General features: G+C 32.8%; 1 protein-coding gene across 1 annotated transcript in view; it reads right to left on the reverse strand.

Annotated features, from left to right (window-relative positions):
- The window catches only part of LOC134271050 (uncharacterized), a 57,674-nt gene that overhangs the window by 17,316 nt on the left and 12,582 nt on the right, over nucleotides 1–27,776 (reverse strand). Inside the window, exons 2-5 of the mRNA XM_062753311.1 lie at nucleotides 7,072–7,120; nucleotides 6,402–6,492; nucleotides 5,634–5,851; nucleotides 2,144–2,213 (exon numbers count right to left, since the gene is read on the reverse strand). The gene's annotated coding sequence lies outside the window, so the exon portion shown is untranslated. The remainder of the gene's footprint in view (nucleotides 1–2,143; nucleotides 2,214–5,633; nucleotides 5,852–6,401; nucleotides 6,493–7,071; nucleotides 7,121–27,776) is intronic.

Below are 27,776 nucleotides of genomic sequence, written 5' to 3' on the forward strand. Positions count from 1 at the left end.
AATATAATCATCCCTCCAATATGTGTATAATGGCAAAGTCTAGCTTCATATAAAGATATACAAACATATATGAAATTTTTCTTTGCCAAATGATAGTTGAGAACTCAAGGTATCATATTAAAAATTTAAATTATATCTGATGGTTAATTTGTCGACCCCAACGTCCCCCCCTCCCCCCACCTCCTTAAAGGTCTGTGAAAGTCTCATAGAATTTTATGTAATGGTACAGGGTAATAGTACAGGCGGTATATAACAGGAAGAAGGTCAATCACCAAGTTTTGCCATTGGAAACCATTAGGTTCCCCAAAAATACCAAAATAAAATACGTGTATTGATATTTTTACCAGCAATCTTTACAGTGATTTTAAAACAAGAATCATAAATTTTCCTAAAAATATGCTGGAAGAACATACAATCACTTTTTTCATTTGCTTCATTTTAATAATATAAAGCATACATTTAATTGGATGCTAGAATGCCGTTCTTCCACTAGTTTTCAACATTTAAAAAAAATTCTGTAATTTTTATTTTAAATACTGAATAAATTCATGAATAATTCCTGTAATTATTTATCTAAGGCCATAATAAAAACAATCATTAGATTTTCATCTAAATTAATTAATCATTCCTGTAATTATGTATCTAAGGCCATAATAAAAACAATCATTAAATTCTCATCTAAATTAATGAATAATTCCTGTAATTATGTATCTAAGGCCATAATTAAATAAGAATCATTAGATTCTCATCCAAATTAATGAACAATTCCTGTAATATACATCTAAGGCCATAATGAAACAAAATCATTAGATTCTCATCCAAATTGTTTGAAAACTGGAGGGAGGCTAGTGGATTTTATTTTATTTTTTTTTTTTCATTTTGCAAGTTTTTCATTGACCTGTTAATGCCCAAATAAAAGTTAAAGTAGAGATCCATTTAAACATGCATATCTCTTTTAAAATATACATAATCACCAGTCTTTCACTACGAATGATCCTTGTTTAATATGTATTAAAATAAATACGTTCTTCATGATCTTGTCAGCTGTCAAAATCATGCGGACATTCGCAGGATTTAAGACAAAAGTTGAATGGTATAGTTGATTACCAATCCTGATTAGAATCAAGACAAAAAAAAAATCAAGAAGTCTGTGAGCAAATGCTCCCTAGTAATACCCCCGCTCTGCATTTGAATTAACACTCTTATGTAAATATACACATATATAAATGAATCACAAGATACGTTTAGCCTAGAGAAAAGGTACGCAAAATTTTTTACTGCAAAGGAAATTTGGTACGGATAAATACACAGTTTAACAGGAAGTTGACATCAGATATGTATAGAAGTGAATCCTACAATATGACATGTCTAGACAAACAATGTGGTAAAATTTCAAGCATCATCTAATTATCGAGAAAATTCCAACTAAAATTTGGTACGGACAAATGCATGGATTAACAGGAAATGGACATCGGATTTGTACAAAAATCAATCCCACCATATGGCATGCCTTGACAAAGATTTTGCTAAAATTTCAAACATCAGCGATGATTATTTGCTGATAAAACTACAACGATTTTTTTTATGAATAGACATACACAAACTAGATACACAAGGGTAAAACAGTATTCCATCTCCTCTCCGGAGCAAAGGTATAAAATATCGAGGTGGGGTTAAAACATGCTGGGCGGGGATCAGAATCTAGGAATCTTTTATTATGGCCTAAATACATGTACCAGTATTTTAGTCTCTATATCATGATACGTATCACGCAATCAAAACCATGATACATCGATGAGATCGCACATGTCCAGGAAACGCCCAATATATGTTCAATCTAAATAATCTCTATAACATAGAATATGTAAAATGGCACTCATTAATAACACAGTCACTGTGTAAAAAAGATTCTGTGAAAGTCTCATTGAATTGCATTAAGTGGTGTAAGAGGAGTTACAGATAAGGCATGCCTATCCCCAAGAGAGACGGATTATGTACTGAAACCTCCATTATAATAATTATACTCCTACTTTTCAAGTGGGAGGTATAACAAACCTAATAAATCACTCACTTCTTCAGGCCATTGAGAATAATGAATGACTTTAATACCACTAGTACTAATCCCATGTTATGAATTACTCACTTCTTCTCATGATTTCTAGTCCATTTTTCTTCTTCAAACCTCGCTAACGGAGGTTTTAATTCTGTGTGACCTACAAAACCAATTTTTATAATGTTTAGGTACAATATGATGTCTTTCCTGATGATACAGTCACACATCTTTATCTTTAACGTGTTGGAATCAAGAGAAAACCTCAATATATCTGAGGATTAAAGATATTGAGCATAAAAAGTACTTAAAGAATAAGTGTTTGATATTTTTAAATATCTTCAATATATTCAAGGTATTTTAGATAACAGTTTAAGAGACACCCCAGTTTCTCTTTACTTAAGAATAATATAACAAGGCGAAGGCCTTCTCAGAAGATTTTATCACATACCGACCCATTTCAATTCCCATTGAAGTTTATAAACTTGTTATTAATTACTTATATGAGTTATCGCCCTTCAACGCAGAGGCGCTTACTGTTAAACCTTATATCTTTAAAAGTGTAAGTCGTAGAGACATGGAGTCAATTGCAATATGACCCTTGACCTTGAAAAATTTTTCAAGATTAAAGGTCAAGTTCATTCCAAAATTGAGAATTTAAGCTCCTTTTATATCTTTTTTGTCTTTTAACGTATACAATCTGTCTTTGTATCATTAATATGTACTCGTAAAAACTATTTCAGAGATTTCATTATTGCGAAAAAGTCGTGGAAGCATGAAATTAATTGCAATGTGACCCTTTACCTTTGATCTTTGATCTTGAAAATATATTCAAGGTCAAAGGTCAATGTCATTTAAAGATTTCAAAAATTTCCATTTTTTCTATCCTTTAAGCCACTTTTGGAATCTTCTTTATGGTATTTAAGGAGTTAAACAAAACAAAATTGAAATTCAGAGAAAGTGAACAATAAGTCTCCTAGTTTTTTTTTTTATTATTTTTCCGCCGAATGTTTTTTGTTTCAAAAGTTGTCGAAAAGATTTATAGTTCATATAAGAATGTGCTCCTTAAATGATTTTTTTCATTTGACCCTGCGTTTATGAACTTCGACCACTTTCGGAGTTATCGACCCTTTTGCAAAAATACTTGTTATCGCTACTTCTCCGAAACTGTAAATCGTAGAGGAATGAAACCTTCAGCAATGTCTTTGACTAATTTAGGAGACCTTAATTCCTTCTTTGCAAAAGTATTCATGATCTCTTCAATAAGTTAATGCCCCTGAATGTTCTTAAATTTTACAATTAATTAAAAATTTCCAAAACTTGAGGTCGTAGAGACAAGGAACCAACTGCATAAGATTCATTGATCTTTGAATTTAAAATTAATGTAAGGGTCAAAGGTCAAGGTCATTCCAAAATGATGAATTAAGTTCTTTTTATATTTTTTTGTCTTTTAACCTATACAATCTGTTTTTGCATCATTAATATGAACTCTTAGAACTATTTCAAAGATTTCATTCTTGTCCCTTTAGATTGACCCTATTAAAAGTTATCGCCCCTTGTGCGAAAAAACCTTGTTATTGCTCCTGCTCCGAAACTGTAAACCGCAAAGACATAAAACTTTTACGTATATCTTAAGGGACTTTAGGCACAACTTTTATGTTCAAATGCGAAAGGATCTGGTGACTCTTTGAATGAGTTACTCCCCTTTAATGCTTTTGTGCTTACCATTAAACCTTATTAATTTAAAACTATAAGTCATAGTGACATGGGGTTAATAATAATGTGACACATGACCTTTGACTTTGAAAATAATTTGAAGGTCAAAGATCAAATCACCTCCAAATTTTCAAATTTTTCTTTTTTCTTCTTTTAAGCCATTCCTAGTTTCGTTTTAATGAAATTTAATTTTAAAGAGATAGATATTAAATGAAAGTGAAATTAAAAAAATGTGGAAAGACCTCTTATTGTTTTGTGAACAATAAGTCTCCTATTTTCAATAGTGGTCGTTATTTCAAAAGTGGTAACAACAGAACAGTTTTAGTATTTAACAAAATACGAGTGTGTATGACGTCATTTTGAATCGCCATTTTGAGCTAATTTTAAACAGATTTCGATTTTAAACGACTAAATTTTCCGAAATAAAGTGTTCTGTTTGTAGTTTAACATAATTGTTTTCTGCTCATTTAGATTTTCACAAATCCTTTCTCTTATTTAAAGACATTGAAAAGTAATTTTAAAAAAAATGAATATCCACCATTTTAAAACGCCATTTGGACTTTTAACGTACAGCTGCACCATCAGTCAACCGTAGAAAAGTGAGATGAAGAAGAAAAATACAAATCTGCTGTGTATGGATGTTTGCAAATGTAAAATCCCAAGCAAAGCAAAATATAGAAGCAAAGGACAAATAAATCAGAGAAAATTCGAATTAAATCATCTAGAAACGAAACTTTTCCGCGTTAAAACTAAAAATATTAGAATTCTATATTCATTTTTAGCCGGGCTTATTGCTTAAAGGGCAATTGCCGGCTTATGTCATCCTGTTCAAGGCAGGAAGTCAACCCCATATTCGCCATTTTAAACTTACGTGCAAAAATACAGTTCTTTCTCTCAACCGCTTTTGAGATAATACAAACGCTAAATAAAGCAACAAAAATAAAAAGTTTTATCTATATAAATAAATATGAGTAGTAATGACTTTGAAAACTTCAGTCCTATGTCAAAGAACATAGTACATTAGCGTAAGGATTTTTGATAATCAGTGTTATTGTAGTTCTCTACACATACGAGGTAAAGCAGGAGAGGGAACCAGACTGACCAGCTGTTTGTTTACATTCAGCTGCGATACCAGATTAATTCTGATTCTGACAAATTCGGACCTTGGTATTAGGATTGAAAAACTCACTGTCAGTGTCTTATCATTTATATTGATAGTTTAAAATGATTTTTTTCATCAGAATATAAACGTGATTCATGTAAGAAATTCATTCTACTCAGTTTGTAAATGAGCCCGGCTATCTGTTCTTCTGAGTACTTTGATTATACTTGTATTATTCTCACGCAGCACAATTAAGGTTACAAATGGAAATATCGATAAGATATTTATAAGATAAAAAAAATATTCTTTACATGTATAAGGATGGACAATTGTTTTTAGGACTTCACTGATATAAAAAAATATGAAAAAAACCATGTCTTTATATGGATTTGTACACCTCTTCTAAAACAATTTTTGATGGAAAAAACATCTAGAATTTATGTTTTATAATTTTTATACATTTTTATTTGAATTATGCAAAAAATTTTAAAATTCAATATCTTTTCAAAACCTAACGCATGCTGATTTTTTGTCTAATGACATGATATAATATTATAAGTTTTAATTTAGAATATCTTGGAAAATTATCAATAGGTAAGGTAGGTTGCGTATGTCCTTAAATTGATATAATATAGTATGCTAGAAAAATTTCATTTTATTTCTTTTTTTCAAGTTCAAATTTAACTTATACATCTGATATTTTTTTTTGCCATAATAATGTTTCTCTCTAGCTTACACCTAGTATAATTATTGCAAAATACTAACTGGCTAAGCACTTCTCCAGGGATTTTGTCACCTCTGTAATGTTTTGTAGTAGTCTATTCTCGTCATTTCTGGATCAATCTGCGTGGCGAAGGCATTGACAATTTCCCGAAACCAGTTCAAAGCATAAAACAGAGCAGTACATACGATATCCTTTTCCTTGGTAGCGAGTGTTTCCATTATATCAACCACTTCTGACTTTGGTACAAATATTGGACATCCTGGGAAAAAAATTAAAGGAAGAGTATTTAAAAGAACTATCTTTCTAGGTAGTTTAACTATAACTACCAATCCAGTTATCTGTCTTATTACTTGCAACACAAGAGAAGTTTTCGGTAAATCCAAAAAGATACATACATGTAATGCCTATAATAACTAGTGTTAATTGTAACAGGGACCGTTACAGATGTTCCCCAAACGTTCCCCATATCCCTTTTTGTGCCTTATCCCTGTAATACGTTTTTCTATTGCTCAGTATTGAAGGATTTCATTTCAAAATATAAAAGTTACAATACTTCTATACTTCAGTAGTGTAGTAATTATGTCTTTAGTTGTTTGATACACACCCTGTGTTGTATGTAACATGTTCTATACTTCAGTGGTGTGGCATTTCTTTAGTTGTTTGATACACACCCTGTGTTGTATGTAACATGTTCTATACTTCAGTGGTGTGGCATTTCTTTAGTTGTTTGATACACACCCTGTGTTGTATTTAACATGTTCTATACTTCAGTGTTGTAGCAGTGTTCTTACATCGATTCCAACACTCACCAACATTCAAGTCCCTGAGGGGACTTCTTGTAGCCCATCTCCCCTTTGGCTTATACGAGGATTTGGGTGTTTTTGGTGTTATAATTCCATACTGAAATTAAAACAGCCAAATGATTAACATTGCTCTGATTTCTTACATCTTATTGATAAAAGTCAATTTAAGTCATGCTTAAAATCATATTGTAAGCAGAGGTCAAATAACAATTTCTTTGTCTTAATAGCTAACCCTTTCTAAGTTTATCCACAGTCACCTTAAGTCCAACTTACTCAGCATTTGACTATTCAAAATATTCATGCGCTGATTGACCTAATTAGCCTACTTTATTTTCATACACTCACCTTAAACACAAATAACATTACCGGTAAGCCTTGGTCAATATAATATATTCATTTTCGGTTTGACCTTATTAGCCTAATTTAAGTTTAAACACTTACCTTGACAACAAATGACCCAATCAGCCTAATCATTAAGCCTTGCTCAATTAATATAATTCATTTTCACCTTGACCTCATTAGCCTAACTTATTTTTAAACACTCACCTTGACCACAATTGACCCAATAATCCTACTCAATTAACATTAGACATTAAGCCTTATCTATTTACAACCCCTCTCATTCTGGCCCAGTCAACCTACTCACTTAGCCTTGGTCTTTTTTTTATCCACTAACCTGAAGCTTTGCCCAGTGCGGTAATGAACCGTCTCGTTCCGTCTCTTTACTGCTAAAAATTGAAAAAAAAGTTGGATATATATATAATTGAAAAGTTTATTCTTTCTGTTAGACTCTTTTGTATTTTAAATAATTCAAATAAAACAATATATTATTTTTATGTGAACAAAAGTTTGACTGAGCCAATTGAAAACAGGGTGAATATAAATAAGGATATAATTTCTTCCACAGAACTGTCATTGGGCAAAGGATGATGTGACATAACTGCTATCTGGGGCCCTTTTTTCACGACGAATTAAATTTAATCTACAGCGATGTTGGTAGTTTTCAAACATGAGTGAATAAAAACGACGCCTTTTGAAGTTTCAATAGTTCAGACACATTTTAATTATAAGGAATACTGCATTATCTTTGATTTTTTAGACCCTATCACAGTTAAATTCGGCCAGGTTTGTGTGAATATTTTCTTTTATGGCAAGAGAATGGGCGGGTCTTAAAACAATAGAGGGATATGCGTGTCTCAGAAGACCTTATATGGCTTTTGTTATTATTTCGCACTTGGTCATTGTCCAATCCGATGACAGAATAACAAAACATGCTTGTTTAGTACGTTTACATTTTATCACAGACACGTGGTTTAGGTCAATTAACCTGTTATCCTTTTTCTATATTTCAAACTTTTATAATGGTCAGCCAATGTTGTTTATACTCAAATAATACGCATGGATTTGCAGCATTTATGGTTTTTAGGACAAGAAATGCACATGAAACTTGTATTCACCGATACTCGGGAATACATGTAGACCTAGCGAATTGCTCACCAAACACACTACAAAACTTTAAACTAATGTATATCATGTATATTCTATCAATTGTTTGTAACTGTATTTAGATTTAACTGTGGTCTCGGGAATGGTACATATGTAGATCCGTGTCTAATCTGTAACTCAAATGCATAAAAAAATATCGGAAAGCAGTAAAATTTCAAGCATGTTTCCATTGTATTTTTGTGGTACTCACTCGTAACGAATTTCATTTAGCTGATTGGTCAGTTAGAAAGTATCGCCTGTGCCTCGATTAGCATATGAATTCATTCTAACGTCAGAAAATCTAGTTCCGTCAATCTGTTTATAATGGGAAAGGTCAATTAGATTTTACAATTTTTTTAAAAATAACATGTGAGCACAGTTAGGTACAATTTTTTCCTTTCACATATAGGTAGAATACAATGAAATACAGTGACCAACCAAAGGAGAAAATTGTACTTATCTGCGCTCGTATATTTTAAGGGTTTCAAAGAGTGGGGCGGGGTTAAAATGCAATGGGAATTGAATGTAAACAAGGTACCCCTATCCCAATTAAAGATCTATATCCTTCAACATTTTCAAATCACGTTTCTATTTTTGTAAAAAATAGTATTCTATGATGGTACACATATCAGTGATTAGTTACATAGTTTACACAAATATGAGTAAAATTTAGACATTTATTTTTTTTGTCAATATACCAGGGGCCGCAAGTCACTTATCCTTTATAATGGGGCAATTTTTCTTGCAAGTGTCAAAGGGCAAAAATAACACAGGATGAAAGTAGCCCTGTATACAGTGTTCTTACATCGATTCCAACACTCATCAACATCCAACACCCTGATAGGGCTTCTGGTTGCCCGTTTCCCCTTTGGGCCTAAATGGTGTTTTCGGGGTTTAAGGAGTTCTTATACCCAACTGAAATTAAAAGAGCCAAATGAATAACATTGCTCTGATTTCTAACATCTTATTGATAAAAGTCATTTTAAGTCTTGCAAGTGTAAAAGGGCAAAAATAACACCTGGTGAAAGTAGCCCTGTATACAGTGTTCTAACATCGATTCCAACACTCACCAACATCCAAGACCCTGGGGGAATTTCTTGAAGTAAAATTGGGTGATACACATTAGGTATATAATGAAGATATGGACTGGACACGAATTATGAAATTTTTCTTCCAGTGACCTTTAACTTCCCAAATGACCTTGGGTCAAGGTCATGACACACCCTTAGGTCATGGGCAATCTAAGTGTGAAGTAGTAAAACAATCATTACAAGAGTCAATTTTCTACCATACCAGTTTTTTTTTCTATATAATTAAAACAAGAGGCCCAGGGCCACTTCGCTCACTTGAGCACATCGGCTAGGAAAAAGCACAGATCAGATAAGAACTGAAAAGTTTACTTAAAAGGGAGGGGGCTACCCTCCATATCCCATAGGTTATTATTTGAACAAATTTAAATCTTCAATATATGAGGATGCTAACATGTCAATTTGACTTAACATACATGTAGCTTTTCTATTCTTGAGATTTTTCCTATATTTTTCTATGTATAAATTTGATCGGCCTTTGTGGCCCCATCCTATCCCTAGGGGTTATGATTTGAACCAATTAAAATCTACACTACCTGAGGATGATTCCACATGACTTTCATCTTTCCTGGCCCAGTGGTTCTTGAAATGAAAAATACAGTGAAACCTGACTAATCCGACATGCATTGGGAGAAGAATTTTGTGTCAGAATAGACAGGGTGTCGGATTGGACAGTGTTTAAAACATAGAAAATAGTAAAATGGGAGAGAAATTTCAAGTCGGAATTCACAGTGTGTCAGATTACTCAGGTGTCGGATTAGACAGTTTTCACTGTAATACCCGATGAAAGTAGCCCTGTATACAGTGTTCTTACATGGCACCTGATCCCACCTCTGATGTTTCGGAGGTCCGTGTTTGCTCTGCTTTTATTTTGTATATTTGTTTAATGGACGTTGAGATTGAATACTGTTCGTTATTTCCATATCCTTTTTTTATCGATTCCAACACTCACCATATAATAGAATAGAATTTAATATATTCATTTTCGGCTTGACCTAGTTAGCCTAATTTAATTTTAAACACTAACCTTGACAACAAATGACCTAATTAGCCTAATCATTTAGCTTTGATCTATTTAATTTATTCATTTTCACCTTGACCTCATTAGCCTAATTTATTTTTAAACACTCACCTTGACCACAATTGACCCAGTAATCCTACTCAAGACATTAAGCCGTATCTATTTACAACCCCTCTCATCCTGGCCCAGTCAGCCTACTCACTAAGCCTTGTTCTTTTTTATCCACTCACTTTAGCTTTGTACAGTGCGGTAATGAACCGTCTCGTTACTGCTAAAACAAATTGAAAAAAGTTGGATAAAACCTTAGTGTTCATGAACATTACCTTACACATGTTTCACAGCTTCTTACCCTGATACACATCTAGCAGACAAAAGTGCTATTTAAAATAATTACGACCCTTTCCAAAAAATTTTCTAAATCTTCTCATTCCTTTCCATGACATGGCCATTGAACCACTTCGGAGTAATGTAAAATGTAAAATCACATATTTTCGTGGGGTCACATTTTCGTGGTTTGAGTATAAATTCTTGGTTTGTTGGGATAAGAATTCGTGGATGAAGAATCGTTGAGTCTATATTTTGTGGTGGACATGAATTCATTGGTCTCTTAATACCTCGAAAACAACGAAAATTAAACCCCAACAAAAATTTGTGATTTCACAGTATTAATGAAGAATTAAAAGGGACCAAATTGTAGTACAAAATACTAAAATAGAAAATAAATGATTGCATAGGTTCATGTTTGCTTTTTATTCTTCACCTATCACAAGTACAAATTATTTTGCTTGAGTTAATACCCTCCCACTTCCCCTGAGATACAGTTGAGCTCAAAATAACTTTGCCTCTGTTTAGTTTGCCCCATTTTATATACTCCCACTGGTGACAAGGGAAGGAGTTTTCAAGAAAACAAGCGATGTTTGTAAAACATTTAAGCCTCCTTCCCCAAACTGGAATTTTTCAAAATCCATGAGACATAACTCTATAAACAAGAGGCCCATGGGCCACATCGCTCACCTGAAAAGCTTTAAACATGTTGTTCTTTAACAGATTTTCCCCTTGTAATACACATTGTGACCTCACCCTACCCCTCATAATTTGAAAAAATTGGAATCTACACTTTTCAAGGATGTTTCCACATAGGTTTCAGCTTTTCTGGCTCAGTGGTTCTAGAAAGGACAATTTTCAAAGATGTTTTCTATATATTTCTATGTAAAACTTTGATTCCCCATTATGGGCCCAACCTAGCCCGGAGGTCATGATTTGAACAATTTATAATCTACTCTACCCCTACTCTACTCTACCCAATGATGCTTCCACATAAGATTAAGTTTTTCTGGCCCAGAAAATTTTCTAAATTATATCCTATATATTTCTATGTAAAACTTTGATTCCCCATTGTGGCCCCGCCCCACCCCTAGGGATGATGATTTGAACAATTTAGAATCTAGACTACCCAAGTATGCTTCTACATTTAAGTTTCAGCTTTTCTGGCCTAGTGGTTCTTGAGAAGATTAGTTAATGCCCCGACAGGGAGTACGCACCCGCAGTATATATATTTCCACGGAAAACGCCAAATTTGGTCAGATTAGTTTTGACAATTTAACGGCGTAGACGTAATGGAATGATAGTCATTATAGGATAAATTAGAGGATTTAAGCGTCATTGTTGTGATCTATTGTAGATGAAGATTTATCATAATTCATTTCAGGAGTCTTAAAATACCGGTTTAACAAGATTAACAAAAACAGGATTTACAGAAAATTCTTCGATGGACTTTGATGTGACAGATTTTTATTTTCTCTGTAAATTGCGACATTTTAAACAAAGTTAAAGAGACCCGTGGCTATTGTTAGGATTTTAAACAAGAGGCCCATGGGCCACATCGCTCACCTGAGTTCTTGAGAAGATGAAAATGTGAAAAGTTTACAGACAGACGGACGCCAGACAAAATGTGATCAGAAAAGCTCACTTGGACTTTCAGCTCAGGTGAGCTAAAAATAAAAATGCGGAAAGAATGGACTTGAATGATATTTCACAAGGAGAGTGGATGTTTTCATTACTGCGATTTTTCCGTTTCATTTGGATCGAAATTACATTTAGAGGACGTTTTCCGTTATCGCAAATTTTCCTTTTACATTGTATTGAAATCACATGTAGATTCTGTGTGGAATAAGTTTTAAAAAAGTGATTCAGAAAATTTGAAATTTTATATTCTCAGGAAAATACTGGATTTTTCTTCAAAATTTATAATAGGAAAACATCAGCACTTACTATTTGTACGAGTTTTTTTCTAAATTGAATAAGATTTTTTTTAAGACCGTGCTGTACTTTACAGAATAGTTGGCAAATACAATACTGTATACAGGGCTAAAACAATTTTACAGAAAGTACTGTATAAGTAGAAATTTGAGCGAGGATTTAATTTTGGCATTATTAGCGAGGGTCCTGCTATCGATAAAAATAAATATCGCAAAAAATTAATCACATTATATTTGTTATAGCTTCTTTAGCAAGCATTTTAAAATCGCTAAAATTACCTCTCGCTAAAAATAAATGACCATTTTTTAAGGATAAATCGCTAAATTTGCGTATCGCTAAAATTCCCACTTATATGGTAGTTTCGTCCATCACAGTCCTTTCTGTATTGCTAATACAGAACAATAAACTTCAAAGAAAAACACCTCTACCGTGTCACAATGTGACTGAATTTTACAATGATTTTGATAGTTTTTTTTTCTTTAAGAAGCGTACATTTCAAAACACTTTCAAAAATGTATATTTCCTGCATTCCATTATATTTTGAAGTTTCAAATGCATTCACACACACTTGAAGTAAAATATGAATGTGATCACACTCTATGTTATAAAATGTCATAATTCTTAAAAATAACTGGTTAAATGAATAATAATAAATTTCAAAAGATGAGTTATCGATCATAACATCGAACACTAGCGGCATTTGAAAGGTCTACAGTTAAAACAGGAGCCACGTCATCTGTCTGATTATGAAAGATTGTTTCCTCTACATTTTAGATAAGATTCGATCCATGCAGTAGTTTTATTTTCATCCTTAGGGAAAACAGGGCGGAGGAACCAAAAACGACGTTTTCTGCATTGAAATCCTGGATCCCAGAACTCTCCTCACAGTACACAGTACGTGTAACCAAATAATCTTTTAAGAATATGATTGATGTACAGAAAATGCTGAAACAGCTTAGGAATTTTCTTTCCTAACCCAGGATACTATTGCTTTTAATTTATTACATTACCTTAATCTGATTCGGAGTCGCTTGGCTCAAAAACACCGTCCAGTACTTTCATATACTTTTTCTTCATCTTGATTCTTTTCATTTTCTCTTTTTCGAATTTCTTGTGGAGTTTAGTATTCTGTCAAAACCAGTGATATAATGCAGATTTGTATTAATTAAACTGTTTAAGTAGATCCCCTGTAGTTTAGTGAGGAGTCAATTTTGACATTTTAAGCAAGGAATTAGGATCACTAAAGTTTAATCTACACTTTCTGGCGATGCTTCCATATAAATATAACCCATCATGGCTTTGTTATTCTAGAGAAGATTTTAAGAGTATTTTCCGAAATATTTTTTATGTAAAACTTTTGTCGGCCATTGTGGCCCCGCCCTATCCCCAGGGGACATGATTTGAACAAACTCGAATCAACACTACATGAGGATGCGTCCATATAAATATGACCAATCATGCCTTGTTGTTCTAAGAAGAAGTTTTTAAAAGAATTTCCTTTATATTTCTATGTAAAATTTTGGTCGGCTATGATTCAACATGAGTTTTATCTTTCCTTGGCCAGTGGTTCTGAGAAGATTTGTTAAAAATGCAATTAATTTTTTTACTAATTCATTATTATCTCTCCATGGTAGAAGACGTGGCCCTTCATTTGCACAAACTTGAATCCCCTTTACCCAAGGATACTTTGTGGCGAGTTTGGTTGAAATTGACCCGGTAGTTCTTTAGAAGAAGATAAAAATGTGAAACGTTTACAGACGGACAGACGGACGCCGGACAAAATGTGATCACAGCTATCGTGTCACAATGTTAAGTGATTGAATTGTGCAGTGATTTTTAATATTTTTTTTTGAAGAAGCATACATTTCAAAACACTTTCAAAAATGTATGTTTCCTGCATTCCATTATTCTTTGAAGTTTCAAATGTAAACAATGCATGCGATCATCCTCTATGTTATAAAATATCAAAATTCTTAAAAATAACTGGTTAAATGAATAATAATAAATTTCAAAAGATGAGTTATCGATCATAACATCGTACACTAGCGGCAATTGAAAGGTCTACAGTTAAAACAGGAGCCACGTCATCTGTCTGTTTATGAAAGATTGTTTCCTCTACATTTTAGATAAGATTTGTTCCTGTAGTTTTATTTTCATCCTTAGGGAAAACACGATGTTTTCTGCATTGAAATCCTGGATCCCAGAACTCTCCTCACAGTACACAGTACGTGTAACCAAATAATCTTTTAAGAACATGATTGATGTACAGAAAATGCTGAAACAGCTTAGGGAATTTTCGTTTCTAACCCAGGATACCAATTCCTTTTAATTTATTACATTACCTTAATCAGACTCGCTTGGCTCAATAGCCGCTTTTAAAAGTTTTATTGTTCTTTTTTCCATTTCTTTTCTTCTCTTTTCCTCTTTTCTTAAGCTCTTCTTTAGTTTTTCATTCTGTCAAAACCAGTGATAAAATGCAGATTTGTATTAATTAAACTGTTTAAGTAGATCCCCTGTAGTATAGTGAGGAATGAATTTTGATATTTTAAGCGAGGAATTAGGATTACTATAGTATAATATAATTTACAACTCATTCCATCATTAGATGTTATGGTATCATTTAAGCACATAAACAACGCTAAAATTACTTCTCATTAAAAGTTAATATCTATTTTGAAGGACAAGTAGCTAAATTTTTGATTTGCTCAAAAATTTTTACTGATACGATAGATAAGAAGACATTAAAAATATCACATTTCATTTTTATTATCTTCTTTTATTATGCTCGACGCGTGGCGTAGTGGTTAGAACGTCTGAGCTAGAGTGGCGAAGTAAGGAGTTTATTTTTTCGTCGCGGGTTCAAATCCTACTGTGATACGTGGAGACCGGTGTTTTGGATGAAACTGTATAAACCGAGGTCCAGTGTTGCAGTAAGTGCTGGCATCCCTCCCTGCACTATGGCCCTGAGTGCCGAGTACAGGACAACTTTTGTAGCTTCCACCGGCAATTGGTGGCATCTCCATATGAGTAAATAGTTTTCGAGAGGGAAGTTTAATAATATATTTGTCAATTACACCATCTTATTTCATTCACTATAAAAAAAATCGGAGCAAAATCTTTTGACTAAAAAATAAATACAGTTAAGCATTGTTATCTCAAACTCAACTGCAGCGAGTGAATAAAAGTGTTATATTCAGAGAGAATTAGTAGGAGGGACTGGAACATATCCATGGTGTTCGAGACAAATGTAATAGTATTTCAGAAACCGAGGTTTTATTTAAAAAAAAAATAATCCCCTACTTGATTTCATCCTTTTTGATGCAGACTACAAGTGGCTGATTTTGTGTTTTTATGTGAAAATGTATTGTTAGAGATTTTACCCCCTGTTGAAGTTTTTCATTCTCCTCCTGCAATTTCTCTTTTTCTTTCTCTAGTGGCTGTAATCTCTCAATTTCTCCTGATTTTATTAAAAAAAAAAGAAAGAACTTTATCAAAGGCTTTATATACAGGTCTGGTCTTGTTTCACCTGATAATGTAAATCATAAAAAGAAGATGGGCGCATTTGGCGTGTGATCTGCAGGAATCATATGTACGAAGCATTTATGGTTTAAATGTCCATGATTTGGTTGGCTGGTCAGATTTTACAAATATGTCCATAGGTTTTTTTTTTATTTAGTTTGAAAGACCTTGTGAGATTGTAACATTTATGTCCTTTTTTCCTAGGGGGTACTATAACATAGTAATGTTTCATAAAAAGTAAATACCTAAAAAAATTAAAGCATAGATGCATGATGCGTGCACTGTACATGTACATTACAGAATAGAAGATTTGAATTTATTTCGCTCGAGAACCAAACTGAATCAAATTTTAATTCAAAATTTTAATACATCAGTACATAAAACGAAACTGACAAAATAAATGGTTGTTTGCATGAAAAAAAAATTTAACGCCCCATGCAAGGCTCGAACCAAAAACTTTTCACTTCAAGTGCACTGATCAGGTAGCCTAACTTACTGAGCTATCAACGCCACATAGATTTAATTGGTTTTAAAAGGACAAAGATGCAACAGTGACCACATTCGCACTTTGGATTTTTTGGGGGAAAGTTCATTTTTCGTGGTCTCTGGGTCTTCTCTCCATTTTTTTAAATTTGTATTCTCGTTTCTTTGAATTAAAATACACCCGAATAACGTTTCAAAGTCATAGAGAAGACCCAGAGATAGAAAAATTTTAGAAAAACGTGTTTAAAAATGTACCATTTTATACCAAATGTCTGATCTGGCCAATTTTCAAGTTATTTTTTAGCTAATCAAAGCTCAATTTAGGGAAAATATTTTCCTTTCCTGTAGCACACGAATCCGATAAATTCAAAAAATGTTAAAATTTCATGAGACATAAGGATAAAATTTTCACTTTTCAATTACTCCCAGATTCCTGCCGAATGGCAATCAAAAGCGCCCTCGTTCTTTATACAGAAAAATTAATGCCATTGGATTAAGAAATACATACTGGTTTAAATCTTACTTGTCAAATGAAAAGCAATTTGTATAATGACATGTATAATTATATGTACTTGTTTTATGTATAATGACATGTATAATTATGTGTAATTGTTTTATGTATAATGACATGTATAGTTATGTGTCTTTGTGTTATGTATAATGACATATATAATTTTGTGTATTTCTTTTATGTATAATGACATGTATAATTATGTGTATTTGTTTTATGTATAATGACATGTATAATTTTGCGTATTTGTTTTATGTATAATGACATGTATCATTATGTGTATTTGTTTTGTGCGTCATGACATGATACCAAATAAAAACTTCTTCTACTACTCACGTTTTAGAACTTCTATTTCTTTAGATGCTTGCAGGTACTTTGCTTTGAATTGTTTTTTCTTTGGTGCTGTCTTCTAGTGAATGAAGAAAAAAACTGTTTGATGCATACCTTCAGCTTCCGTAGAAAAAAAAATCTTTTAAATGATACGTGTTTACTGCACTATTTTCATCTTCTTTAGATGTAATACTAATACGTTTTTACAAAAAAATGTTTTCAATTCTAAATTCATACCGAATAGAAAAAAACTTTTGGAAGAATGCTTTTCAATAGTTGTGATAAAAAAATAATTTTAAAGTGTATTTTCTTTATTGTATCAAAAACTCAATCTTTAAATTATGTTGCTAAGGGCAATAACTCCTCATGAATCTTCATTCAATTTTTCTCTTTTTTTTGTACTTGTATGAACAATAGTCTACCTGACATTCTTAATGTAAAACTAGAACTGACCAAAAGGGACAAATTATCCCTGTTGTTTTTTTTCAGTTAAGGTGCCAAATCAAGAATATGGATCTTTGAAATGTTCAAAACTTGTTGAAACATTGACCGAACACAAATTAACTTTTTTATTTTAGTGAACTTGACCTTGCATAAACGACCTTGGGTCAAGGCTATGACACATCTTCGGGTCATAAACAATGTTGAGAGCTTAAGAATATTTAAAAAGATTTTTGCCGCTCAAAACCCATGCAGCATGGATGTAGGAAATTTCAACTGTTGCTCATGATAGAACAATGTATGTAGAGTTAAATTGTGCATATAATTGCCAAATAAAATTTATGATTTTAAAAACACAAAAATCGCTCAAATCTCCGAACCGGATGTGACTACATCTAGTAAAATAAAAATGTATCAACATTATTGACGTTCTATTAGACCCTTGAATTTCATGAAAATCTATCAAGTCTTTTGCAAAATTGGTAAGGAAAAATAATACGAAGAAAACTAGAGCAAAGCTCGTTCCAAAGCAACGAGGTCTTCCAACCTGTTTGACTGGAAGTAACTTTTATTTAATTAACTTAATTAATTAAAATTATTTGATCTGCACATACGTTTTCACGCAGCTTCATTTCAGGCACGTCACAGTACCTTTGACTGTCGTCACAATTAAATACAATAACGTCACAATGAAAATGACGTCAAATTCTGCTAAAATGCTTCGGAAATCTTGGTAGCTTTATAGACTGTGCATGTAGAAAGCTCGCTCATTCTGGCATTTCCATTTTTTCACATGTTTTGAAAAATAAATGCTTTGATTAATAAATAACTTTTGAACATAATTTACCTCAGGTATAAATTTCTAGGTACAGATCTATAAATTTTATCTTGTATTTCAATTTGTGAGTTAGAAAAAATAAACACTGCAACCAACGTAAACGATTTTAGTCTTTCTCTTTGAACATGTTGATATGTTTATACACACCCTTTTTTATTGAGGACTTGAAAATGCAAGGATTATCTTGGGTTTAAAGAAATAAGTCTATAAATCATTTAATTGTAACTCCCCAAATATTTTATTTTTGTAAATGATATTTTTAAAAATTAGTAATTTTGTTGCCTTTAACCCACCTTTCCCCCTTTTCTCCACGTAAAACAACGTTGTGTGTTAGAAAAAATTAAACATGGAGAGAAAAGTACCTAATAATGTAAGAATTATTTAATATTTAGAAACTATTGAAGTATTACCATTGGTTTTTGATGTTATGTACACTTATTGCGATTTATAAAATATCTAGTTGGATTAAATAAGTTCTATTTTGGGTTTTGATATGCCCCCTTTTAACTTTATGTTTTAAACAAGAGGCCCATGGGCCACATCGCTCAACTGAGCACTAAGGGTAGGAAAAAGTAGAAAATGGCTTTTTATTGTAAAGTTTAAATCCAAAAGTAGTCCAATGACCAATCATGAATTTGATATTTTTTAGAAAATGATTTTTAAAGAATTTTCCTATATATATCTTTAAATTCTTTAGTCGGCCATTTTGGCCCTACCCTACCCCCGGGGATCATGATTTGAAAAAACTTAAATCTACACTACCTGAGCATGCTTCCATATAAATATGGTGAATTATGGCTTTGTCATTCTTGAGAAGGAGATTTTTAAAGAATTTTCCTTTATATTACTATATAAAACTTTGGTCGGCCATTTTGGCCCCGCCCTACCCCCGGGGGTCCTGATTTGAACAAACTTAAATCTACACTACCTGAGCATTCTTCCATATAAATATGATGAAATATGGCTTTGTCATTCTTGAGAAGATTTTAAAAGAATTTTCATATATATTTCTATGTAAAACTTTGGTCGGCCATTTTGGCTCCACCCTACCCATGGGGGTCATGATTTGAACAAACTTGAATCTACACTACCTGAGCATCAACTTTTCTAAACTTGTGACATGATATTTAATCTTTCTCAAAAGAAAAAATTTGTTTGTATCATCTGTCCTTAACTAGATTAACAAACACAGGATTTACAGAAAATTCTTCGATGGACTTTTATGTCACGGATTTTTATTTCCTAAATGAATCGCGACATTAAAAACAAAGTGAAAGAGACCCGTGGCTATCGTCAGCAAAAAGGGCTTTAAACAAGAGACCCATGGGATACATCGCTCACCTGAGCACTGTGGCTAGGAAAATGTAGAAATTGGTTTATTATTGAAAAGTTTAAATTCAAAAGAAATCCCATGGCCGATCATGGATTTCTTATTGCTGGGAAGATGATTTTTAAATTTTCCTATTTATCAATCTATGTAAACTTGGTTGGCCATTGTGGCACCGCCCTACCCCCAGTGTCAAACTTGAATCTAAAGTACCTGAGGATGCTTCAATATAAATATGATCAATTATGGTTCTGTCATTCTTTTGAAGATGATTTTTAACGATTTTCCTAAATATTTCTATGTAAAACTTTGGTCGACCATTGTGGCCCTGCCTTACATCTGGGAGTCATGATTTTTTTTTTTTACAAACTTGAATCTACACTTTCTGGCGATGCTTTCATATAAATATAACCCATCATGGCTTTGTTATCTAGAGAAGATTTTTAGAGTATTTTCCGAAATATTTTTTATGTAAAACTTTTGTCGGCCATTGTGGCCCCGCCCTACCCCCAGGGAACATGATTTGAACAAACTCGAATGAACAATACATGAGGATGCGTCCATATAAATATGACCAATCATGCCTTGTTGTTCTAAGAAGAAGTTTTTAAAAGAATCTCCTTTATATTTCTATGTAAAACTTTGGTCGGCTATGATTCAACATGAGTTTTATCTTTCCTTGGCCAGTGGTTTTGAGAAGATTTGTTAAAAATGCTATTAATTTTTTTACTAATTCATTATTATCTCTCCATGGTAGAAGACGTGGCCCTTCATTTGCACAAACTTTAATGCCCTTTACCCAAGGATACTTTGTGGCAAGTTTGGTTGAAATTGACCCGGTAGTTCTTTAAAAGAAGATAAAAATGTGAAACGTTTACAGACGGACAGACGGACGCCGGACAAAACGTGATCACAGCTATCGTGTCACAATGTTAAGTGATTGAATTGTGCAGTGATTTTTAATATTTTTTTTTTGAAGAAGCGTACATTTCAAAACACTTTCAAAAATGTATGTTTCCTGCATTCCATTATTTTTTGAAGTTTCAAATGTAAACAATGCATGCGATAATCCTCTATGTTATGAAATATCAAAATTCTTAAAAATAATTGGTTAAATGAATAACACAAAATTTCAAAAGATGAGTTATCGGTCATAACATCGAACACTAGCGGCAATTGAAAGATCTACAGTTAAAACAGGAGCCACGTCATCTGTCTGTTTATGAAAGATTGTTTCCTCTTCATTTTAGTTAAGATTTGTTCCTGTAGTTTTATTTTCATCCTTAGGGAAAACACGACGTTTTCTGCATTGAAATCCTGGATCCCAGAACTCTCCTCACAGTACACAGTACGTGTAACCAAATAATCTTTTAAGAATATGATTGATGTACAGAAAATGCTGAAACAGCTTAGGGAATTTTCTTTTCTAACCCAGGATATCAATTGCTTTTAATTTATGACATTACCTCATTCTGTGTCGCTCAACACAATTACTGCTTCTAACGCCTTTTCGTATCTTTTTCTTTCTCTTCTTCTTCCTCTTTGCTCTCTTTCGAGTTGTTTTCTCAGTTTAGCATTCTGTCAAAACCAGTGATAAAATGCAGATTTGTATTAATTAAACTGTTTAAGTAGATCCCCTGTAGTATAGTGAGGAGTGAATTTTGACATTTTAAGCGAGGAATTAGGATCACTATAGTATAATATAATTTACAACTCATTCCATCATTAGATGAAGGATATGGAAATGAAATGTTATGGTATCATTTAAGGTCACACGACACGTTCCTCAAAAATATATAATTTTTCCTAAGAAATTGTCATTGAAATATATGTACTTAAAGAAGTTTCCTCACCAGGCATTTGGCCAAAATACCATAGAGTCATATTTCTTATATATCAGTTATGGGTTATCTTCTAAATGGTCAATAACAATTTTTGGTGAACTTAAACTTAAAACATTTTGAAAACAATGTAGAAATCAGAAGAGAATGATAAATATGATTTTTTTTATAAAGTACCTAAAGATGCAAAATATATATTTAAGGAACATGTCATCTGACCTTAAGCACATAAACAACGCTAAAATTACTTCTCATTACAAGATAATATCTATTTTAAGGAAAAATAGCTAAATTTTTGATTTGCTCAAAAGTTTTACTGATACGATAGATCACATAGGAATACATTAAAAAAATCATATTTCATTTTTATTATCTTCTTTTATTATGCTCGACGCGTGGCGTAGTGGTTAGAACGTCTGAGCTAGAGTGGCGAAGTAAGGAGTTTATCTTTTCGTTACGGGTTCAAATCCCACTGTGATACGTGGAGACCGGTGTTATGGATGAAACCGTATAAACTGAGGTCCCGTGTTGCAGTAAGTGCTGGCATCCCTCCCTGCGCTATGGCCGTAAGTGCCGACTACAGGACAACTTTTGTAGCTTCCACCGGCAATTGGTGGCGTCTCCATATGAGTAAATAGTTTTCGAGATGGAAGTTTAATAATATACTTGTCAATTACACCATCTTATTTCATTCACTTTTAAAAAAATCAGAGCAAAATCTTTTGACTACAAAATAAATACAGTTAAGCATTGTTATCTCAAACTCAATTGCAGCGAGAGGATAAAAGTCTTCTACGCGGACTGAGATATTTAAAGAGGGCTAATATATTCAGAGAGAAGTAGTAGCAGAGACTTTAACATATCCATGGTGTTCGAGACACATGTATTAGTATTTCAGATACACAAGTTATACTTAAAAAATAATCTCATTCTTCATTTCATCATTTTTGATGAAGACTGCAAGTGGCTGATTTTGTGTTTTCATGTGAAAATGTACTGTTAGATACTTTACCTCCTCTTGAAGATTTTTCTTTTCCTCCTGCAATCGCTCAACCTCTCCTACGATTATATTAAAGAATAGAAATATCAAAGGGTTTATAAACAGGTCTGGTCTTGTTTCAACTGATAATTTAAATCGTGAAAATGTATACAGAAAACTTAATGCCATTGGATTAAGAAATACAGACTGATTTAGATCTTATTTGTCAAATGGAAAGCAATTTGTATGATGACATCACAGGCACTTGTTTCTGTAATAAATTTTTGACCCATAGTATAATAATAACACAGGGTATCTAACTTCAATTTACACCGAGTACCCCCTCCATTTGAATCGCTATCATTTACACTTCCAGAGAAAAGGCAGTGGCAAACTGTTTATGCCTATGTCATCTACTATAATTTATCTACAAAACCATATATATGGCTTGCTTGTCTTTGTTTTCTTTAATCTCCGTAAACAGCATCAAAAGTTTACTCGCTAAGTAGAAAAGTCCAACTATACCATAGAACGGTATGTGCTAATCTCGGACAAAGAGAAAAATTAAAGAATGTGTGGGCTTTTGTAGATCACGAAATTTTATGCAGAAAACTTGCCATTTGTTTTAGAAATGAAGCTTGGTTTATATCATTCTTGTCAAATCAAAATCAAATTGTACAATGAAAGAAAAAGTGAGCTAACTCACATACCCCACGATCCCCCAAAATTTGACCGTGAAACACAATGAAAGGCACAGTGTACTTTAAATACATAGTATAAATCAAAAAGGGCAATGATTGCAAAAAATCTTCACACAAAAATGTCTTGCATATGAGGACATTTAAATGGGGGGGATTTTTCTTGAATAATAGGCAAAAGTCTTTTTGATAAAATAATGAAATATGTCCTAAATATCTGCAAATGCTTGATAAGATTGATTGTCACATTGGGATGAAAGGTCATTAAAAACCACCACCGCTTTAACTTCTATCCTGCCAACCGAAATAAACTCTGAAAGGTGTTTCTAGATACATGTACTTCATATTTCTTTTTACCCTTGGGTCAAGGAGAAAGGTTAAGGTCGATTTCAAGTTCATAGGTCAAAGTGATTTTGGTAAATAGCTAATATCAACATTTTATTCGGGTTACGTGACCTTGACCTACCTTTCAAATTAAAGGGTCAAAAGATCTCCATGCTTCAGTATGTTAAATGTCTTGACATTTAGAAGTTTTTAATTCTGCACGAACATAAAAACTCAAGTATACTGACGTTTAATGCATTGTGTGCGACCGCATGTGCATGCACGTCCTTGCATTTACATTTGATAGTAGCATAAAGTATTCATTCATTATATCTATTCAATTTCGAAATTTCACCCAGTATTATTGAGAAGATTGCAGCACACGTGCATGTACGTGCGATCATGATTATTCTTAAATATTATGCTGTAGATCTTCATAATGTATGACTATGTTCAAAATTCAAAGGATTTTGTCAGTAAACAAAAAAGCTATTTTGACTTTTAGTTTCAGCCAATCGGAGCGAAGCGCACGTGCATGCGCGTGAGATCTTGCTATTTTGACCATATCATCATGTATTTACTACTGATAAATCCTTATATTATGAGTTTCAAAGCATTTCATCAAAAAATTAAAAAAGTTACAGCTTCATCTATTATATTTGCCATGTCACGTGTTACACGTGGCCTTCGTTCCGCCCATCTACATTACATACCTAGTGACCCTTAAAAGGTTTACGAGGACACTGGCTGAAAAAAGTACCGGAGAAAAAAAATCAGAAAAAGTAAAAACAATATGTTCCCAAACTTCGTTTCCTGCACGTTTATCAAAAAGGCTTCTTGTAAGAAGAGATCCCCTGTGATGGCCCCTTGATGTGAAATTTTTTTTTGATTCTCTCAACGAGTTTCTTACAAACGATGGAATAAAACATCATCAAGATGTTTTTTTTTGTACTCTGATGATTCTGATTCAAGATAAATAATTATATGAGTGGTAGAATATTAAGTAGCATCATTTGTATATACACATAATTATACATTTTAATTTTATAGAAAGAAAAATGTAATTCACATTATATGATTAAATTTAATATGTTGATTTACATAATCAAGAATACCATCTGTGAAATCTAACGAGTATTATCTATCTTCCAATTTATTTTGAACAGATATCCATCTATTCTGATAGTGTTTGAGTTATATAGGGGATATAACATTATTAGGTCTTTCCACCTTTCTGTGGAAAGACCTATTGATTTTCTTCTGTTTATTATTATTCTTCTCTATTCTTATTTTTCTTCCGCTGATTTTTTGTTTCAACATTTATCGAAAAGACTTTTTGTTCATCGTAAAGGTCATTAAAAGTTAGGAACAAATTTGACCCAACGCATATGAACTATGACCGCTTTCGAAGTTATTGCCCCTTTCGTAAGAAATGCTTGTTATCGCTACTCCTCCGAAACCGTAAACCATAGAGGAATGAAACCTTCACCAATGTCTTCGACTACTTGAGGGGACTCTGGAATCTATTCATTGCGAAAGTATTTGGTGACCCCTTCAATGAGTTATAGCCCCTGAAAGTTTTTGAATTTTAAAAATAATTAAATATTTTCAAAACAAGAAGTCCTAGCAACATGGGACTAACTGCATAAGATTCATTGATATTTGATCTTTAAATTTATGTAAAGGTCAAAGGTCAAGGTCATTCAAAAATTGAGAAATTAAGCTCTTTTTATATCTTTTTTCGTCTTTTAACATATACAAACTGTCTTAGCATCATTATTATGCACTTTTAAAACTATTTTAAAGATTTAAATGGTATCCCTTAAAATTGACCCTATTAAAAGTTATTGCCCTTTGTGCGAAAAACCTTGTTATTGCTACTACTTCGAAACCGTAAACCGCAGAGACATGAAACCTTCACTAATGTTTTCAACTCCTTGAGGAGACTCTGGAATTTATTATTGCGAAAATATTCGGTGACCCCTTCAATGAGTTATTGCCCCTGAAATTCTTTGAATTGTACAAATAATTAAAAATTTTCAAAATGAGAAGTCGTTAAGACATGGGATTAACTGCATAAGATTTATTGACCTCTGTTAATAAAATTCATGTAAAGGTCAAAGGTCAAGGTCATTCAAAAATTGAGAAATAAAGCTCTTTTATATCTTTTTTGTCTTTTAACATATACTTAATGTCTTTGCAACATTAATATGTACTTTTAAACCTATTTCAAAGATTTCATTCTTGTCCCTTAAGACTGACCCTATTAAAAGTTATTGCCCCTTTTGCGAAAAACATTGTAATTGCTATTGCTCCGAAAAAGTAAATCGTAAAGACATGAAACCTTCACTTATGACTTAAGGGACTAAGGGCACAACTTTTATGTTCAAGTGCAAAAGGATCTGGTGACTCCTTGAATGAGTTACTGCCCTTTAATTCTTTTGTGCTTACCATTAAACCTTATAACTTTAAAAATATACGTCATAGAGACGTGGGGTTAATTACAATGTGACCCTTGACCTTTGATCTTGAATATACCTTGAAGGTCAAAGGTCAAGGTCACCTCCAAATTTTGACATTTTTTCATTTTTTTTCTTTTAAGCCATTCCTGGTTTCCTTTTGATGAAATTTAATTTTAAAGAGATAAATATAACATGAAATTGAAATTCAAAGAAGGTGGAAAGACCTCTTATTGTTCTGTGAACAATAAGTCTCCTAGTTTTTTATACCAGTTTGTAAGTAGATCTGTTGTTAAGGTACATAAACCCTCTGCTCACTCATATAAAACATTTCTGTAACTCTGATGATTTTCCAAAAGAAAACTTTTTGTTAAATAATTCTCAGTTTCTCATGTATATCATATTCTAATTAATTAATATACATATAAACAGGTTAGAGTATTTGATATAGATAAAAAGGTTAAAATATAAGTACTTGCATGTCTTTATCTGTACGTCAGAAGAAGATGTCAGGTTTGTACGCAAAGACTTGAATCTGAGTGATAATCACTGTGGAAAATGTGAAGCCTCTTAACCAATAGAACGCAAGTGTACAAACAATGAATGAATGTCTTTGTGAAATGTGGGTGTGGATCTTAAGGGATGATTGGTACATGTAACTCTAGTCTTAAAACCCCATAAGTAAAAGAAACACTTTAGATTTTAATTTATTTAACTATTTTAAATTTATTTTTTGATAAAATGATAAAATATAAAGCCAAAAATTACAAACCTATATAGGTGCTGTAGTTCCCTGTATCGGTCGAGTTTTGCCCCAGTCTTCGTTCCCTTAGGCCGGGGTTTCCCTCTAGCCCTGCTTCCTCCCTTTTCACCTTTTCCACTCTTCATCTTCTTACCAACAGATTAAGAGCACATACACACTACTTTGTCAAGGTGGGACGAGAGAGCCTCATCACTTTCATCCCCTTCTACTAATCTCAGGACTACTTCGGCAGCCTCACCGACCAGTTTGCCCCCAGTATTCAATCTCAACGTCCATTAATGGCCAATAACAATTTTTGGTGAACTTAAACTTAAAACATTTTGAAAACAATGTAGAAATCAGAAGAGAATGATAAATATGATTGTTTTATATAGTACCTAAAGATGCAAAATATATATTTAAGGAACATGTCATCTGACCTTAAGCACATAAACAACGCTAAAATTACTTCTCATTACAAGTTAATATCTATTTTAAGGAAAAATAGCTAAATTTTGATTTGCTCAAAAATTTTACTGATACGATAGGAATACATTAAAAAAATCATATTTCATTTTTATCATCTTTTTTCATTATGCTCGACGCGTGGCGTGGTAGTAAGAACGTCTGAGCTAGAGTGGCGAAGTAAGGAGTTTATCTTTTCGTCACGGGTTCAAATCCCACTGTGATACGTGGAGACCGTTGTTTTGGATGAAACCGTATAAACCGAGGTCCCATGTTGCACTTAGTGCTGGCAACCCTCCCTGCGCTATGGCCGTAAGTGCCGACTACAGGACAACTTTTATAGCTTCCATCGGTAATTGGTGGCGTCTCCATATGAATAAATAGTTTTCGAAAGGGAAGCTTAATAATATACTTGTCAATTACACCATCTTATTTCATTCACTTTAAAAAAAATCAGAGCAAAATCTTTTGACTACAAAATAAATACAGTTAAGCATTGTTATCTCAAACTCAACTGCAGCGAGTGAATAAAAGTGTTATACGAGGACTGATATATTAGTGTTATACAAGG

The sequence above is a fragment of the Saccostrea cucullata genome, unplaced genomic scaffold (genome assembly GCF_032062105.1).
Source record: "Saccostrea cucullata isolate Sc308-1 unplaced genomic scaffold, CSIRO_AGI_Scuc_v1 ctg1857, whole genome shotgun sequence".
In the NCBI taxonomy this organism is placed as follows: Eukaryota; Metazoa; Mollusca; class Bivalvia; order Ostreida; family Ostreidae; genus Saccostrea; species Saccostrea cuccullata.